Raw genomic sequence first — 17,165 nt, forward strand, 5'->3', positions numbered from 1 at the left:
TGTTTAAGGTGGTGGATGGGGTGCCAATTAAATGGGCTGCTTTGTCTTGGATGATGTCGAGCTTCTTGAGAGTTGTTGGAGCTGCACACATCCAGGCAAGTGGAGAGTATTCCATCACACTCCTGACTTGTGCCTTGTAAATGGTGGAAAGGCTTTGGGGAGTCAGGAGCTGAGTCACTCGCCGTAGAATACACAGCCTCAGACCTACTCTTGTTGCTACAGTATTTATGTGGCTGGTCCAGTTAAGTTTCTGGTCAATGGTGAGCCCCAGGATATTGATGGTGGGTGATTCGGCAATGGTAATGCCATTGAATGTCTAGTGGGCAGTGGGTAGATGCTCGCTTGTTGGAGATGGTCATTGCCTGGCACTTGTGTGGCTCGAATGTTATGTGAAGGAATACACCATATAACCTATTCATAAAAATACACCATTCTATGAAAGAATTCTGGCCTTATTAAAACATGACAAACTGGGCCTGGAAATCTAGAAATTTAACTATGAAAAAGTTGTGATAGCATTCTGGCTATTGAGATAAGATAAGCTGTTGACACTGAATCAATAACCTTATTGAAACAGAAGGTTAAAGGCTCCTGAAGTCTGAATCTTTGGGAACAAGACAATAGTACACCCGTATAAGGTGTTCTAATTTACACCTCGTAAAGGAGCACATAAAAGTAACAAACATCTGCCTTCATAAAAATGATACCAAGTAAAGCGCATCTGCTGTTACACTGTTTCTTATGATAAATTTGGAACACCTAGAGGAGAGACATGGTTCTGTAGTGCTACCAGCTGAGATGACTGTAAGAACTGCAGGGGTCAGCAGAAAATGACTAGAGATAATTAGCTTACATCAGCAGAAAACCTTAAAGGAAATACCACTGGAAAAGGGTATAAATATTGAACTCTCAAATGGGATAGTAGACTCGCTTAAAGGGGCAAAGCGATTCTCAGCTTTGGAGCCAGCTCTGTAAGTCTCCAACTCTTTGTACCTTGGGGATCAAAGGTACTGTATTTGATTTTGGTGGATATCCTGAATAAAATTAAGAACTGTAAAACTGTAGCGAAGTTAAGATTTGAGAGTAGGTTCTCTGCTAATAGAATTGTAAGCTTTCATTTTTTGGAACTGTTAATGTTGCGATTGACTCACCAACTGTAAATTTTATGTTGGTTCTTTAATAAGTCTATATATTTTTAGAATTGTCTCACATAATACTTCTGTATCAAACTCGCGAACTCAATCTCTGTACACTCTTTGGTGAGGAGTTGCAGAGTTCTGGGGGAGTTTTTCCAGACCCTCATAATATCTGGAACATTACAGTCTAGCTAAACTTATTAAAAGTGCTATATGGAGGACGGTAACATTTTCAGGTTGCTCCTTTCCTTTAGGGAGAGATTGTCCGGACCTTTAGACCCAATTAAGCGTCTTTAGGATTCAGCTACCTCAAACTTTAGTTGAAAGTGAACATCTGAGGAATACGCCTGACCCGGGGTAGCCATAAAGGGGCTAGGACTAATAATTATCCCTTCAGTTACCTGCCACTTATCAGCCCAGCCTGAATGCTGTCCAGGTCTTGCTGCGTGTGGGCATTAACTGCTTCGTTATCTGAGGAGTTGCGAATGGCACTGAACACTGTGCAGTCATCAGCAAACATCCCCACTTCTATGCTTATGTTGGAGGGTAAGTCATTGATGAAGCAGCGGAAGATGGTTGGGCCTAGGACACTGCTCTGAGGAACTCCTGCAGCAATGTCCTGGGGCTGTGATGATTGATCTCCAACCACCACAACCATCTTCCTTTGTGCTAGGTATGACTCCAGCAGTGAAGTTTCCCCCCGATTCCCAATGACTTCAGTTTTACTGGGGCCCCTTGATGCCAGACTCGGTCAAATGCTGCCTTGATGTCAAGGGCAGTCACTCTCACCTCACCTCTGGAATTCAGCTCTTTTGTCCATGTTTGGACCAAGGCTGTAATGAGGTCTGGAGCCGAGTGGTCTTGGTGGAACCCAAACTGGGCATCAGTGAGCTGGTTATTGGTGAGTAAGTGCTGCTTGATAGCACTGTCGATGACACCTTCCATCACTTTGCTGATGATTGAGAGTAGACCGATGGGACGGTAATTGGCCGGATTGGATTTGTCCTGCTTTTTGTGGACAGGACATACCTGGGTAGTTTTCCGCATTGTCAGATAGATGCCAGTGTTATAGCTGCACTGGAACAGCTTGGCTAGAGGCATGGCTAGTCTTCAGCACGACATCCGGGATGTTGGCGGGGCCCATAGCCTTTGCTGTATCCAATACGCTCAGCCGTTTCTTGATATCACGTGAAATGAATCGAATTGGCTGAAGCCTGGCTTCTGTGATGGTGAGGACCTTAGGAGGAGGCCGATCTGGATCATCCACTCAGCACCTCTGGCTGAAGATGGTTGCGAATGCTTCAGCCTTGTTTTTTGTACACAAGTGCTGGGCTCATCATTGAGGATGCGGATGTTCGTGGAGCCTCCTCCTCCTGTTAGTTGTTTAATTGCCCACCACCATTCATGACTGGATGTGACAGGACTGCAGACCTTTGATATGATCCGTTGATTGTGGGATTGCTTAGCTCTATCTATAGCATGCTGTTTCTGTTGTTTAGCATGTATGTAGTCTTGTGTTGTAGCTTCACCAGGTTGGCACTTCATGTTTAGTTACACCTGGTACTACTCCTGGCATACTCTTCTATGATCCTCATTGAACCAGGGTTGGTCCCCTGGCTTGATAGTAATGGTAGAGTGAGGGATATGTCTGGCCACGAGGTTACAGATTGTGTGGAATATAATTTTGCTGCTGCTGATGGCCCACAGCGCCTCATAGATACCCAGTTTTGAGCTGCTAGATCTGTTCTGAATCTATCCCATCTAGCATGACGGTAGTGGCACACAACACGCTGAAATCTGTAGGTGTGTTAATAATTGTTTTTGAAGGAAATGGTCCTCAAGTTTGGGGTTTAGCATACATGCAGGATGCCACCATATAATAACTCATTGCTTAATTACATTTCCTGTTTTTCCGTTATACATAGTGTTCTTGGTTTTCAAATTTAATCAAGAAACCCCCAACAGACAGAATCATTTTGAGAGCATGGCTATTATGGTAAGACTGATAAACTGAAAATCAGAAAGCTGGATTCCTTCACTCTGCCAGAAAGTGCTATGGTACAGCTCAATGGAACTTGTTCAGTGGCAATGAAATCACCTGAGTCATTCCTTCAGATGAACTAATCAACCAATGGGGAGAAATTCATTATTGCCCCGTTTGGGGGCTGTAACTTTTGAAAGCTGGGAAACTTGGTGCCAGGCGCTAATGATTCCCAGCTTTCACAAAATTGGGTTTAGCGCTCTGTGGTAAACCACTGTTTGTATTCCTGTTTGTCCTGTTTGTGTTCCACTGTGTACATGCCTGGACATGCCTCGGCTGACTCCTCCCACAGGTCCTAGTATAAAGGTGACTGCTCCCCAGCCCTTGGTATCCTGGACCGGTCGACCACTCGAGGCAGACCTCCATTCTGTTGTTAATAAAAGCCTTTCGTTACTCTTCTAACTCTCAGTCTTTTATGAGTAATTGATAGCGCTTCAATTTTATTAACAACATTTTTATAATGGATAAGATCCTCACACCAGCATGCCTGGACTTAGATCATCGGGAGGCGGACTCATCCACCAAGTTTACTCACTGGCTTAAGTGTTTCGAAAAATTCCTGACCGCCTCCGAAGCAATCAAATCGGACGAGGACAAACTGGATGTCCTGACCTCCAAAGTGAACCACCGAGTGTACTCGGTCATCCAAGACGCGACCTCGTACGTGGATGCTATCAAGCTCCTCAAGGACCAGTACACGCGCCCAGTGAACGAAGTGTACGCCAGGCACCTCCTGGGGAGTCGTAAACAACAACCTGGGGAATCGACCGTGGAATACCTTCAGGCACTGTCTGTGCTTGGCCGGGCCTGTGGTTGTAAGGATGTAAAGGCCGCCGTGTACACAGAGGAACTTATCCGGGACACTTTTGTAGCGGGCCACAGATCCAATTACACACGACAGCGACTGTTGGAGCAGAGTAAGCTCGACCTCAACAAGGCCTCTGAACTCGCACTATTGTTGGATGCAGCCTACCAGGGCATGGATGCCTACTCCTCTGCACCGTGGACGCCGCGGGGAATGACAGCCTGGGACACGGTAGGACCGCCTCATAGCGCCGTGCCACCCCAGCCACACCCCAACAACGGCCCAACTACCGCAGCAGTGTCCCAAGGCCAGACAGCAGTGCCCCAAGGCCAGAAATGCTACTTCTGTGGCCAGGCAAAACACCCCAGAGCGCGCTGCCCGGCGAAAAACGCGATCTGCTCGGGCTGCGGGAAGAAGGGACACTACGCTAGCATCTGCAGGGCCAAAGCCACCCCGAACCCCAGCAGCGCTGCGTGTGGGCCATGCGGGCCGCCATTTTGGACCTCCCCGGCCGTGTGCGAATCACCGGTACAGCAGCCATTTTGGACGCCTCCAGCCACATGGGGATCATGGACGCCGCCATCTTGGACGACAGCTGGGACGCAGCAGGCCCCCGACACTGCCTCATCTGATACCCGCAGCGACACACCGACCCCTACGCTGGCATCCGTTACACTGGACCAAGCGAGACCGCACCAACTGGCCAGTTCCACAATGGACATTAAGGTAAATGGTCACGATACAATCTGCCTTTTTGACTCTGGGAGCACGGAGAGCTTCATCCACCCCGACACGGTGCGGCGTTGCTCTCTCCCAGTCCTGCCTGCGCAACAGCGGATTTCTATGGCCTCCGAGTCCCAGTCGGCGGACATCGGCGGCTACTGCGTGGTGACACTCGTAGTAGACGGGACCGTGTACGATCATTTTAAACTTCTGGTCCTGCCTGACCTCTGCGCTGCCGTCCTGCTGGGGTTAGATTTTCAGTGCCACCTTAAAAGTGTTACGATGGCGTACGGTGGACCCCTACCCCCACTCACAGTCCGCAGCCAGCAGCTTCCAAATTGCCCGCCGCGCACCAGGTGCAACCTCTCCACACTCAGAGTCACCCCCCCACCACTGTTTGCTAACCTCACCCCCGACTGTAAGCCCATCGCCACAAAGAGCAGGCGATACAGTGCCGGGGACAAGGTTTTCATTAAAACCGAAGTGGAGCGGCTCCTGAAAGAAGGGATTATTGAGGGCAGCACCAGCCCCTGGCGAGCCCAGGTTGTGGTCGTTAAGACCAGCGAGAAGCAGCGCCTGGTCATCGACTACAGCCAGACAATAAATCGCTACACCCTGCTGGACGCCTACCCACTCCCCCGTATAGCTGATATGGTCAACCAGATCGCGCAGTACCGCGTCTTCTCGACCATTGACCTGAAATCAGCGTACCACCAGCTCCCCATCCGCCCTGAGGACCGCCAGTACACTGCCTTTGAGGCAAACGGCCGCCTCTATCACTTCCTTCGGGTTCCCTTTGGCGTCACCAACGGGGTCTCCATCTTCCAAAGGGAGATGGACCGGATGGTAGATCAAAATGCGTTGCAGGCCACTTTCCCATATCTGGACAATGTGACCATCTGCGGCCGTGACTTGCAGGACCATGACGCAAACCTCGAAAAATTCCTCCGCACCGCCCAACTCCTAAACCTGACATATAACAAGGAGAAGTGCATATTCCGCACAAACCGCCTCGCCATCCTTGGCTGTGTTGTGGAACACGGAGTCATCGGCCCCGACCCCGACCGGATGCGTCCCCTTATGGAACTTCCACTGCCCCACTGCCTCAAGGCCCTGAAGAGGTGCCTAGGGTTTTTCTCCTATTACGCCCAGTGGGTCCCCTACTATGCGGACAAGGCCCGTCCGCTGATCAAGTCCACCTCTTTTCCCTTGACGGCAGAGGCCCGCTTAGCCTTCCACCGTATCAAGGAGGACATTGCCAAAGCCACCATGCACGCAGTGGACGAATCCATCCCCTTCCAGGTGGAAAGCGACGCGTCTGACTTTGCCCTGGCCGCTACCCTCAATCAGGCGGGGAGACCCGTGGCCTTCTTTTCACGAACCCTCCAAGGCCCGGAGACCAGACACTCCGCTGTTGAGAAGGAGGCCCAGGCGATTGTGGAGGCTGTGCATCATTGGAGGCACTACCTGGCCGGAAAACGATTTACCCTGCTCACTGACCAGCGTTCAGTTGCTTTTATGTTTAACAACAAGCAGAGGGGCAAAATCAAAAATGACAAGATCTTGAGGTGGAGAATCGAACTTTCCACCTACAACTACGAGATCTTGTACCGGCCCGGGAAGCTAAATGAACCCCCGGATGCGCTATCGCGTGGCACCTGCGCCAGCGCGCAGATCGATAGACTACGGGTCCTCCACAATGACCTCTGCCACCCGGGGGTCACCAGGTTCTTCCACCTCATCAAGGCCCGCAACCTGCCTTACTCTATTGAGGAGGTCAGGACCATGACCAGGAACTGCCAAGTCTGCGCTGAGTGCAAACCACACTTTTATAGACCAGACAGGGCCCACCTGATAAAAGCCACTCGCCCCTTCGAGCGCCTGAGCGTTGATTTTAAAGGGCCTCTCCCCTCCTCCGACCGCAATGTGTACTTCCTCAATATTATTGATGAGTACTCCCGTTTCCCGTTCGCCTTCCCCTGCCCGGACATGACCAGTGCCACGGTCATTAAATGTCTGAACAACCTCTTCACCCTGTTCGGCTTCCCCAGCTATATCCATAGCGACCGGGGCTCATCGTTTATGAGCGACGAACTCCGTCAGTACCTGCTAACTAGGGGTATTGCCACAAGCAGGACCACCAGTTACAACCCCCGGGGGAACGGACAGGTGGAAAGAGAAAATGCGACAGTTTGGAAGGCCGTCCTGCTAGCCTTAAAGTCTAGGGGCCTTCCAACCTCCCGCTGGCAGGATGTGCTCCCCGATGCGCTCCACTCTATTCGGTCACTGCTCTGCACTGCCACTAACGCCACCCCTCATGAGAAAATGTTCGTCTTCCCAAGGAAGTCCACATCAGGGACATCGCTACCGCCATGGCTGACGTCCCCAGGGCCGGTCCTACTGAGAAGACACGTGAGGACCCATAAAACGGACCCCCTGGTCGAGAGGGTCGACCTCCTCCATGCCAACCCCCAGTATGCTTACATCGCATACCCGGACGGGCGGGAGGACACAGTCTCCATAAGAGACCTTGCACCCTCGGGGACCACAGTAACCCACTACCCACTACCACCCCCCCCCACGATCCGATATCCAGCCCCAGCAGACGGCAGGCCTGGGCCCCGCGACCCGCTCGACATCTACGAGGACGACACGCCTGTGCCACAGCCTACGCTGGACTCGACGCCGGAAGCTTCACTACCCCTGCCGTCGCCACGCCGATCACAGCGGCAGACAAGACCTCCGGAGAGACTCCAATACACTAACTTTTAATGCACTTCACCCCGCCGGACTCAATTTTAAACAAGGGGTGAATGTGGTAAACCACTGTTTGTATTCCTGTTTGTCCTGTTTGTGTTCCACTGTGTACATGCCTGGACATGCCTCGGCTGACTCCTCCCACAGGTCCTAGTATAAAGGTGACTGCTCCCCAGCCCTTGGTATCCTGGACCGGTCGACCACTCGAGGCAGACCTCCATTCTGTTGTTAATAAAAGCCTTTCGTTACTCTTCTAACTCTCAGTCTTTTATGAGTAATTGATAGCGCTTCACGCTCCAGGAGCGCAAGCGCTCCACTTCCTTCCTGGAGCGCTAAAGGATGCAGGTGGGGCGGTAATGGTGCAGCGCTGCACAATGGGCCGTGCAGCGCTGCAGCATTCCGCAGCTCCTTCCCTCCCTTAAAGGGAAGGGCCTTCACTGCAGGCTCTGCATTGGGATCAGTTAGCTGGTCCCAGGCGGCGGCCGAGATCCAGCTCGATTAGCCTGCAGCCCAGAAGAAGAAAAAAAATTGACCAAAACCATTTTAGAAATTTAGGTACTTACCTCGGCAACCTCCCATTTAACTTTCACACCCAAAGCGCTCGGCCTCCTGATCAATGTCTCCTGCAGCTGTCGGTGTCATGTTGCAGGGGGCGGAACTGAAGTTCAGGTCCAGGGTGCTACCGGGGCGATGTGCACGGCAATGACGTCAAGATTTCCGGGTAAAGGAGATCGTGTCGCAAAGTCTTACCACCGCCGCAAACCTCTCACCGAAGTTCGCGGGAGCTGTTCATCACGCCGCGCCCGGGCGGTAAGTCATTAGGTCCCCATTATCGTTCTCCGGGGGCACTAACGGGAGGCACTAACCCACCGAATTTCTCCCCGCAAAACTTTGAATTGATAGGAATGAGAGCCATCAGCACAATAACTGATAGATTTTGACAACCTCAGGACGTCCCATAGCGCTTCACAGCCAATGAGGTAAGTTTTGAAGTGTAGTCACTGTTGTAATGTAGGAAACGCAACAGCCAATTTGCACACAGCAAAGCCCTGCAAACAGCAATGAGATAATGACCAGATTAAATTATGATTGAAGGATAAATCTTGGCCAGGATATCGGGGAGAAGTCCCTTACTCTTGTTCAAATAGTGCCACTTGAGATGGTAGACGGAGCCTTATCCAAAGTATGGCACCTCCAACAATGCACTGAAGTATCAGACTAGATTCTGTGGTAAAGCTCTTGAGTGGGGCTGGAAGCCACGACTTATTGACTCAGAGGTGAGAGTGCTACCACTGAGCCATGGCTGACACCTAAAGGAAGCAATTAGCGAAAAGTGGAATCTCCAAAGAACAGAAGTGGGTCCACCAGCTGAGCGGGACGCAGCAGCCTCAGCCAGTGAGGGACGGGCAGAAAACAAGGAAAGTCTCCTTGAAAGTGTTGATAAAGCTTGGTGCAAGTCTTACTGAAAGGCAACTAAAAAAACATTGATATAACTCTGAATTTCACGCAAACAAGAGAAATCTGTAAAAATAAAACCTGATACTCAGGAAGAAAACCCCTGAAAATCGGAGACTTTTTCTTCACCAAGTGCCACAGTATTAAAACAGCAGTGCAAGGAGGTGGCATAATGATGGTTGCCTGCTCATATGAAGTTACGGAAAATGATGGACAGGAAAATACCTACTGATCCATCCAGCCTGTATCACCCAGTTGTGATGCATTGTTACAAATGCTCCCTTCCTCACCAAGAGCCATTGAATCTCCTGGGAAAAACAATATCATATCACTGTTTAATATCAACATAGGGACAGGAGCAGGCCATTTTGCTAAACATAGCTGCTCTTAATCTTAATCAAATTCCCACCCTTTTTCCACAATCCCTTACTTCTTAAATATTTATTTTTATTTCAAAATACTTCAATTAATTTTGCATCTATGGAATAATGTGAATAATGGAATAACATTCTCACAACGCTTTGTATGAAGAGAGTGCCTTGATTTCCTACCAGCCTCTGCTAATTTTTCAGTGGGTCTGGGTCAGGCGGTGCTGGAAAATTGCTCAGGAATAAACTTCACTACATCCCCAACAATTCCCGCTTCCAGCGATAGAGGGCACGCCTGCTCAAATCTGTCCTCTGGCGTTGGGCCCAGCTATTCTCCTGACATTGGCTCCCGATCTCCCACGCACTAAATTGGCAATTCTTGCCCTCATCTTTAAATCCCTCCATGATCATGCCCCACCCCTCAAACACTCTAGCCGTGAATTTAATAGAGGAGATGGGATGGGGGCGGGAGAGCTGGTTTCCAGGTTCCGGTCCCGCTCCCAGCTGCATCCACGCTGCAGACATGATTTTCCCTTGATTGGCCTTGTTAAGCCCACCCAGCAAATTAATAGGAAGCGTGTCTGATGACATAATTTGATGACGCGTCATCAGCCGGTTTCCTTAAAGGGATCACGTCCACATGGAGTTTGACAGTTGTTCTGTCAGTGTTTGAGAGCATTGAGTTGCTGCAAACACTGACAATCACTGCACAAAGGTGAACGCTTGCACCCAAGCTCTCCAATGACCCCCTCCATATGATTATGGAGGGAATCACAGCACGCAGGGAGGTTCTCTTCCCTTCCAAGGGTGGAAGAGACCTCCCCAGGACACCAACATACCTTGCACCTCCACCCAAACCTCTCTATCTACTTTACCACTTCCCCATCTCACTAGCCAACCCTCACACTCACCCTCATCCTACTGCAAGCATACCAACTAACAACACACAAGGGTAGGCACGTGAGAAGTTTAGCCAATGTCCATGTGAAGTTTCTAGTAAGTGTTGTCATACAGTGAAATCTCTTTTTCCAAAAGTGCTCCTTATTGGACGGATGAGCGCACCTTGAGAAGTGTCTTACTGAGTTCCAATGATTGTTCAGCCATAACTTCCACCCCCGCCCCCCCCCCCCCCCGCTATAGTGATGAGTGCATGGAATGGCTTGGACATTAAAGGGGTGTTTCACGGTGCTGGTTTGGGATGGTGTCAACCTGGTGCATCATGTGGCAGCCAGGGTTTACAGCGTCAAGTGAAGAAATCTGGCCATGGTGATGCCATCGCTGGCCTCATGGCCAGCAATTTTGCATCAGGGGCTGATGCCCTGTGTCCAGTGCAGCATCAGGTGATGGCAGAGAAGGTTGGTGATGTTGTTGGTGATGTTGGTGTGCCTGGTGATGTTTGTGTTGGGGCTGATCATGGAAGGATTCGGAGGACCAAGTTCTGATTGTTTCATTGGCTCCGATGTTGCTGCAATAGATGGCAGCTGAAGGTGAGATGACAGAAGCGATCTGTCAATGGTGACAGAGGTTCTCCCAATTAGGTGGCACTGGACATACAGTTGGATCTAAAAACTTGTAACCTAAAGAAATCTCTATATGTATTAAAATGCAGTAATCAACATTTTCTGCACTCTGAAACTCACCATCTGCAACATGACATCCATTACACCACTTCTGCAGCTCTCAGCATAACAGAAACATCAGAGCAGACTCAAAACACGCCAGGTTGAGCCAAACAGTGGGTAACCCATGGGGGAGAAGGTAAAATTAGAAGTAAGCCTCAAAATAGTCTTAAATTGGCTCTTGACAAGCCATTTAAGTAGCTGAATTGTCTCCCCCGCCACTTGGTGTCGGGTCAGTTCTGCACTGACAGTCCCGACACCTGGGAGACTCGCGTGGAGGTGGGTTGACAGCGGGTTTCCTACCTTTGCTATTTTGACAGCGGACCCGCCTCCAAACCTGCCCTCTGAGTGCTATTAATTTTGCGACCTCTGTTGCTCTGATTCTGACCTTTTGTGTATAATAGGCTAGATGGGGAAAGGCTGTTCCCACTCGATGATGGTAGAAGGATTAGGGGACACAGATTTAAAGTTTTGGGCAAGAGATATAGGGGAATGTGCTGATAAACCTTTTTATGCAGTGAGTGGTGAGGACCTGGAACTCACTGCCGACGGAAGTGGTGGAAGCGGAAACACTCAGGGAGAAATTTGGTGTCGCCCCGCTGGGGCGCAATTATCAGCCGGGCGCAAAGTTTAGTGCCTGGCGCTAATTATCACCTCCGACTGCAAACTTGGATTCTATCGCCGCTGGAGGTGATTGGAGCGCTAAATCAGGCGATACACTCCTCTCTTAAGGCGCTAACTCCGAGAAACGAGGCGCTACCTCAGAGCGCTGGCGAAGCTCATGTGATGTCAGTCAGCAATGGAACACAGACACACTGGCGCTGGCCAGTTCTTAAAGGGGAGGGTCGATCTTGCTCTCCATTCACACCCTGCTCATTGCAGCCTTGAATCTCGGCCTGGAGAGACCTGTACATCAAATCTGTTGGGAAGAACAATGGAGAGATCCAGGGAAAGAGCTCTGAGTGCAGCCCCACAGTCTCTTCTAAATCGATACAAGGAAGATCAAATCAAAATAACCTGCAAAGTGCGGCTCAGTACCCAAAACTCCTCAACACAGCTTTGAATATCTCCTGCAGTCTCTCTCTCTCACTCAGAATGCGTGGTGCAAAAGTTTTGCTGACAATAAAAGGCAGGAAGCGGTCGCCTTTAAACAGCGCTCCCCCAGTCCCTTCCCGACTGCAAAACACACCCCTCAATCTGTCGGTGCTAGCGGCAGGCGGTAAGACAGGGGGCGCCACTCAATATCCAGTCCGGGGTGCTACCTGGGCGCTGCACGCTCAACTGACGTCACGATCTGCGGGCGCAGGAGATCGTGGCAGTAGTATTTAGCGCCGCCGCAAAATGTCTAGTCAATTTCGTGAGTGCCGCAAACATCGCTGCGCATGGGCGCTAGTTGCTTTGTGCCCCATTAGCGCCCTCTTAAGGCGCTAACGGGAGGTGCAAACCAGCCGAATTTTTCCCCCTCAATGTTTTCAAGGGGAGACTGGATAGGTACTTGAGGGAAATAAACTTGCAGGGCTACGGGGATAAAGTGGGAGAATGGGACTGACTGGATTGCTCTACAGAGAGCTGGCACGGACTCGATGGGCTGAATGGCCTCCTTCTGTGCCATCGGGCTGGATTTTGCCAATGAAGGCATGTTGGGGGCGGGACTGCTGGTTTTCAGGTTTTAGTCCCGCCCCCAGCTATGTGTGACCAACCCATGCTATTTTCCCTTGATTGACCTTGCGGCCTTACCTGCCAATTAACGGAAAGCCGGTGACAGAGGATGTCAGTGTATGACGTTTCATCTGTCGAAAAATTTTTGACAGATGAATTGTCAGTGTTTGACAGCTTTGAGAAGCTGTCAAACACTGACAATCTCTGTTCTAAAGTGAGCCCTTGCACTGAAGGTACACCAACACCTCTCTCCTCAGCAGAAAGCAGATGGCTGTTGCATCTGAGAATGCAGCAACCATTCTGTCATCTCTGCCATTGAGATGAGGCACCTCCGAATCCCCAAGGGTTGAAGCCTGCAGAAAGAAACAAAGGTAAGGAAACTTTTTCCATCACTTTGCACTCACCTCTCATACTTACCTCTCCACACTTGCACCCATCACTCACCTCTACAGCAGACTTTTCGATCCCTCTCACCCCCGCAGACCCACTGCTCACCTTGCTGACCCTGGCGAGGTTCGCAGCCGTCGGGAAGCCCGCACTTGCAGGGGTAAAATGAGGAAAATCCTCAAAACTGCCTGTAATTACCTGTTAACAGGCAGTTAATTGGCTCTAATCTCCTTCCCGCCTCGAAGAGACAGGTCCCTGCGCGACTCGGGGACCTGCCTCCCTGGAAGATGGCACAGAGGTGGATTGGGAGCGGGGTTGGTACCCGCTCCCAGTTTCTGACATTTTCCCGGCAGTCCCACCTCCAAACCCTATGACTCGATGGGCTGTATTTTGTCATGGGGGTGGGCTGGGGGTGGGTCAGGTGGTTGGTGGGTCACTACCCCGCCTCCGATGTGAGGCGGGACAATTGTGATTTTCCCCTAATTGGGCACTTGATTTCCAGCGTGTGGGAACCCCTGGCTCAATGAGTAGTTTGGTGCTGAAACTCACCTCTGATGATGTCATCTATGCAGTTGCATTTAAGGCCTGCAAGCAGCCTTGGTTCTTTTTCAGCCTTACAACTTTAGCATTATACTTCTGAGGGATTCGTGCTTCAACCATGTCAAGCAGCAGACCAAAGTGTGCACCCTCGTTTTGATGAGAACTCCCTCCAAGCTCTAGTGGAGGGAGCAAGAGCGAATAAGGAAGTGCTGTTTCCTTCTTCAGGGAGGAAAAAACCTTCCCAACAGACCAAAGCTGTGTGGCTGCAACTGGCATAGGAGGTGACCACAGCTGGGGCAGTCGGGAGAGCAGGAGGCCAGTAACTGGTGAGTTTAAAAGCTCACCTTTCGCGGGCTTTTTCTTTCACAGCTGGTGCAGTCGGGAGAGCAGGAGGCCAGTAATTCTTATATAGGTGGAGCTGTTGCTAAACCCGAAACACTACAGTGTAGTGTCTCCCACCCTTCCACCTCCTCTAACCTTTTAGGGGTTAGGGGAAGTTGAAAAGGTAGGTTCAATTTATTTTATTTCAGGAGCCTAACCTAGGTGGAGAAGGTTCCAGGACAGGAGGCGGCAGTGAAAATACAACACCAGAAAACAGGTAGGTGACTGGTTGGTGAGTACTTTCACAAACTTATTCTAAGTAGAATTCAATAATTAAGCTAAATCATAGTAAATAAAAGGGTATTGTAAGGGTTAAGTCATGGAAGGGCAGCTCGGACCCGTGTCATGCTTCTCCTGTGCCATGTGGGAAATCAGGGACACTGTCCCTGACAACTATGTGTGCAGGAAGTGTGTCCAGCTGCAGCTCCTAGCAGACCGCATGGCGGCGCTGGAGCTGCGAATGGACTCACTCTGGAGCATACGCGATGCTGAGGATGTTGTGGATAGCACATTCAGTGAGTTGGTCACACCGCAGGTAAAGGCTAGCTCAGACAGTAAATGGGTGACCAAAAGGCAGGGTAAAGGCAGGAAGGTAGTGCAGGAGTCACCTGCGTTCATCTCCCTCCAAAACAGGTTTACCGTTTTGGGTACTGTTGGGGGAGATGACTTATCAGGGGAAGGCACCAGCAGCCAGGTTCAGGGCACCATGACTGGCTCTGCTGCACAGAAGGGCGGGAAAAAGAGGGATAGGGCTATAGTGATAGGGGATTCAATTGTAAGGGGGATAGAAAGGAGTTTCTGTGGCCGAGACCGAGACTCCAAGATGGTATGTTGCCTCCCTGGTGCAAGGGTCAAGGATGTCTCGGAGCGGGTGCAGAGCATTCTGAAGGGGGAGGGAGATCAGCCAGTTGTCGTGGTACATGTAGGTACCAACGATGTAGGTAAAAAGAGGGAGGAGGTCCTACAAGCTGAATTTAGGGAGTTAGGAGCTAAATTGAAAAGTAGGACCTCAAAGGTAGTAATCTCTGGATTGCTACCAGTGCCACGAGCTAATAAGTTTAGAGAGAGTAAGATAGATAAGCTAAATACGTGGCTTGAGCATTGGTGCAAGGGAGAGGGATTTAAATTCTTGAGGCATTGGAACCAGTTCTTGGGGAGGAGTGACCTGTACCAAGGGGACGGTCTACACCTGAACTGTGAGGGAGCCGATGTCCTCGGGGTAATATTTTCTAGGGCGGTTCGGGAGGATTTAAACTAATTTGGCAGGGGGATGGGAACCTAGATAGTGGAAAAGAGGGAAGTCATATGAAGTCAGAAATAAATGGTAGAAAGGTGAGAAGCAATAAGCAAAGGAGAGAAACACAAAGGGCCAAACTAATTCATAATGAGAGTGTGAAAAAAGCAAGCCTGAAGGCTTTGTATCTTAATGCTAGAAGCATTAGGAACAAGGTGGATGAATTAGTTGTGGAAATAGAGGTAAACAAGTATGATTTGATTGGGATTACAGAAACGTGGCTGCAGGGTGGGCAAGGCTGGGAACTTAACATCCAGGGATATACAATATTTAGGAAGGATCGGCAAAAAGGTAGGGGAGGTGGGGTAGCATTGCTGGTAAAGGAGGGGATTAATGCAATGGAAAGGAAGGATATTAACTCGGATGAAACGGAATCTGTATGGGTAGAAATGAGAAATAGCAAGAGGAGGAAAATGTTAGTGGGTGTGATATATAGGCCTCCAAATAGTAATATGGAGGTGAGGGAAGGCATAAAAAGGGAAATTAGAGAAGCGTGCGATAAGAGCACAGCTGTCATCATGGGTGACTTTAATTTACATATTGATTGGACTACCCAAATTAGTAAAAATTCTGAGGAGGAGGAATTCCTGGAATGTTTTCGGGACGGTTATCTGGACCAATATGTCGAGGAGCCGACTCGAGATCAGGCCATTTTGGACTGGGTATTGTGCAATGAGAAGGGACTTATCAACAATCTTCTTGTACGAGGCCCCTTGGGTCAGAGCGATCATAATATGATTGAGCTCTCAGTCGAGATGGAGAGTGAGGAAATTGAATCAGAGACTAAGGTCCAGAACTTAAATAAAGGGAATTACGAGGGTATGAGACGGGAATTGGGTAAGATTGATTGGGTGGTGTTTCTGGGGGGATTGACAGTGGATAGACAATGGCAAGCATTCAAAGATAGAATGGAAGAACTCCAGAACATGTTTATACCGGTTTGGCATAAAAATAAACCTAAAAAGGTGGCTCAACCGTGGATAACGAGGGAAATTAGGGACAGCATAAAATCAAAAAAAAGGGCATATCAACTGGCAAAAAAAAGCACCAGACCGGAAGATTGGGGGCAGTACAGGATACAGCAAAAGAGGACAAAGGGATTAATCAGGAAGGGGAAAATAGAATACGAAAGTAAACTTGCAGCAAACATAAAGACAGACTGCAAAAGCTTTTATCGGTATATCAGGAGGAAAAGACTGGTAAAATCCCAAGTCGGTCCCTTGCAGTCCGATTCGGGAGAATATATAATGGAGAATAAGGAAATGGCAGACCAATTAAACTCATACTTTGGTTCTGTATTCACAAAGGAGGACACAAATAACCTCCCAGGAATATCGGCAAACATAGGGACTAATGAGAGGGAGGAGCTGACAGAAATTAGTATCTCTAGGGATATGGTGTTGGGTAAGTTGAGGGGACTGAAGGCCGACAAATCCCCGGGGCCTGATAAACTACATCCTAGGGTACTTAAGGAGGTGGCCCTGGAGATAGCAGATGCTCTAAGGATCATCTTCCGGAACTCCATTGACTCGGGAACAGTACCCGTGGATTGGAGGGTAGCTAATGTTACCCCAATATTTAAAAAGGGGGGTAGAGAGAAAGCAGGGAATTATAGACCAGTAAGCCTTACATCGGTTGTGGGCAAAATGCTAGAGTCCATTATTAAGGATAAAATAGCGGAGCACTTGACAAATGGGGAAAGGATCGGACAGAGTCAACATGGATTTACAAAGGGTAAATCGTGTTTGACTAATCTGCTGGAATTTTTTGAGGAAGTAACTGGTAAAATAGATGGGGGAGAGCCAGTGGATGTGGTGTACCTTGACTTCCAGAAAGCCTTCGATAAGGTTCCACACAAAAGATTATCATGCAAAATTAAGACTCATGGGATTGGGGGCAAAGTATTAACGTGGATAGAGAACTGGCTGGCGGATAGAAAACAGAGAGTTGGAATAAACGGCTCGTTTTCGGAGTGGCAGGCAGTGACCAGCGGGGTGCCG

This window comes from Somniosus microcephalus, chromosome 10 (genome assembly GCF_052327205.1).
Source record: "Somniosus microcephalus isolate GS21.2 chromosome 10, FLI_Smic_1.0, whole genome shotgun sequence".
NCBI classification, from domain to species: domain Eukaryota; kingdom Metazoa; phylum Chordata; class Chondrichthyes; order Squaliformes; family Somniosidae; genus Somniosus; species Somniosus microcephalus.